The sequence below is a fragment of the Ananas comosus genome, linkage group 17 (assembly GCF_001540865.1).
Source record: "Ananas comosus cultivar F153 linkage group 17, ASM154086v1, whole genome shotgun sequence".
Lineage (NCBI taxonomy): Eukaryota > Viridiplantae > Streptophyta > Magnoliopsida > Poales > Bromeliaceae > Ananas > Ananas comosus.
Window position 1 is genome coordinate 3953810 of NC_033637.1, and position 3165 is coordinate 3956974.

The window sequence follows — 3165 nt, forward strand, 5'->3', positions numbered from 1 at the left end:
TAGATAATATGTAAAAAAAGATATTTTAAAATAAAATAGAAAAATATCTTTTATAGAATTTTCACACCTGTAATCTGTTATAGAGAATTTACTTTTGAAATTAAATAAAAAAATTTATATTTTAGGATTTTCACATCAGTAATCTGTTATAGAGAACTTACGTATTCATTGTTGTTTCTATTTTTATTCTTATATTTAAAATTTTTCGTACGGAAAGAGAAAAATGAGCGCTAATTTTTCCGCCGAAAAATGGGTCTGTCGACAAACCCAAATTTGAATATACGTGCTTTTATATATAGTATAGATATTTAAAAATTTATGTACAAAATGTACAAGAAAACAGTAACAAAGAAAATTTTGTATATTCATTAAGAGATAAAAAAATTTATGCCAATCTTTGTTATCTCGGAATCAAACGGAGCTTAAGTACATACAAAAGTACAAATGTAACAGTATACAATTTTCAAAGGACATAACCATAATTTCATATCAATCAATCGGCGCGCGCCTCCACCGATCGAAATCGAACTGCAGGATGTATCTGCTGCATTCATAACTCATGCGCCCGATTCTCCGAGATTGTTGTTACGGCACCGCGCCCCGTTCTCGCAGCCCCTGCTATGGGGCTCGACGGGCAGCGGGCGGCAATTCTCGAGCCACGGCCTGCACGGAGGTTGATCCCTGGCGATTACACGGTAGTTCAGAGTAGGGGCAGCATTGGTTCCGGTCGCCATCACCACGCATGCCAAGAGCGCGAGTAAAATCCATGCTCGAGTAACGCACGCCATCTATTCAATCAAAATATATATATAAAGAGATTTTCTTTCTTAGAACACAAATTAATTTTAAATACAGTATAAGGCAAACTATTACGTTTGTGAGCTATATAACAATAAAGTGCAAAACATAATATTACAGTTTATAGTGGTATAACATACAAACGGAGAAATTAGCTGAACTGCAGATAAGCTAATTGAAATATGTCCTATTTTATAGCGCGAAAGGAAGGTTATTTATAATACCGATTGATTGTAGTGCGTGTTCGTCGGGCTAAGATCAAGTATGGATTGTATGTATTTGCGTACGAATGTATCGAGTACGTAGAAGGTGGTGGTATTTATACAGAGGTGGAAGTAAGAGAAACCAACTGAAGCTTAGCTGGAGAATTATCATCTATACTAAATCTGAATGATTTGTTGGATTAATGTGAGGATGAGAATGTTTTTCTCTTCAGTAAAAGTTCACAATGCTCTTTAAAGTAGAAAACGGAAAATTAGTACTATAAATGGGTTTTTTTGCTTCTGCTTTTAGTTGCTGCTGTTTTTGGAAAATGTATATTAGGTTAAATAAAAAGGTCTGAAACTTTTTCTATAGTGAGAATTAAAAATAAAATTTTATTTAAGCATAAATTAAAAGGTTGAAGCTAAAAAAAATAGGGGAAACTTCAAATACCCCTATGTGGTATCGCACTTTCTCAATTTAGTATCCTGTGGTTTAAAATGTATCAAATTAGTATCCTGTGGTTTCATACTTTTTCACTTCAGTATCTTATGGTTTCAAGTGTATCAAGTTAGTACCTTATGATTTCATTTTTATATCAAGTTAGTACCATGTGGTTTAATTTTCTCTTTTTATTATTCATTTCAGGGTGTATAATTTAATGAAATATTAAACCACATGGTACTAAAGTGAGAAAGTGTAAAACCACAGGTTACTAACTTGATACAGTTTAAACCATAGGGTACTAAAGTGAAAAAGTGTGAAACCACAAGGTACTAACTTAATACACTTTAAACCACAGGATAGTAAACTGAGAAAGTGCGAAACCACAGGGAGGGTATTTGAAGTTTCTCTAAAAAAATATAAGTTATTCTGGAATAACAACCCTAAACCTTTATATTGATTGAGAGCCCACGACTTTTAGTTTTTTTTAAAAAAAAATTGAGTGATTTTAGCCAAATTGATTTATAATTATATCAAATCTAATGATTTAAGCAACTTCATGTGAATAAAATTAGACTAATCAACTGTTAATAGCTAATAAAGCAATATCAGTTTGACATCCAATGTTTTTTATACTAACAAGGCCCGGAAGGTTTAGTGGGTGGTCGTACGCTGGTTAAGACTTTCAGGTAAGGAGGATCGCGCGTGGCGTCGAGGTGGGTAGGTGAATAGGGTTTGATGTTCGTGCAGCAGTGGGTCAAGGAGGCGGACTTCCAGGAGCTCAGGGTAGTGATACCACATGAACCATTTTTGCGTAACTCACTTATCCACCAGGTGTCTGAGTAGCACTCGGGACGTCTCGTGTGTCTGACACAGAGGCCAGGTGGGAGCGAATTGCTCCAATAGTCATCATTCACGTTCCATTTATCAATAAAGACGAACTAGAAATGTTTGTAAAAATGGCTAGTTATTAATCATGTCTATTATAGAAACATGGTTTCGTAAAAAGTGGTCCGTTTTGAAAGTTACACTCTGTTTTTTACTTCCTTTACGGTTACAGACCCGTTGTTAGAACGTCACGGACAGTGAAAGTAATTGCGAAACTCCTTAGTTGGTTTTAAAGACGATAAGATCACGATTGAGTCACGTCGTGTTGAAGAACAATAATTAATAGGTAAAACCCGGTAGGAGTTATTATCTTAGAATTTTTTCAAGCATTTATGAGTATTAATCTTGATCCGATTTTATGATAGTTATCGTAGTTCGATAACCACGATAATTAAAAAATAGGAAACCTAACTTTTTACGTACCAATCTTATTACACCTGTGAGATCCCAACTCACTCACCAACTAACTTATCATATTAGATTGTCTATTTTTATTAGTTTACCAATTTAAATTGCCACTTTTTAAGCTATCGTGGTTTAAGAACTATGATAGTTATCATAGGGTCGGCCTGAGGAGTATTAATAAGATTAGTGCTTTTCTTCGAAGGAAAAGCGCTTCCCTCTTCTTCAGCCTCTCGAGTAAGCCGAGAAACCGATCGAAGCCTCACTCTAGTTCATACCTAACATACAGAAACGCATGCTTACATAGCTCATGCATCTTCTCACCACCATAAATATGTCTCCAACTTCATTCTCTTAGAATGACTTCGAATCGACCTCTTAGATAGTACATATGAATTAGACTTTACTAAAAAACCTAACTACACTCCTAAA

General features: G+C 34.8%; 1 long non-coding RNA gene across 1 annotated transcript; it reads right to left on the reverse strand.

The window, feature by feature from the left end:
* On the reverse strand, nt 377-1104 carry LOC109722978. The gene is made up of 2 exons (XR_002219587.1): nt 1023-1104; nt 377-788 (listed from the first exon to the last, which is right to left on the reverse strand). It is a non-coding gene; the product is annotated as an uncharacterized LOC109722978 (long non-coding RNA).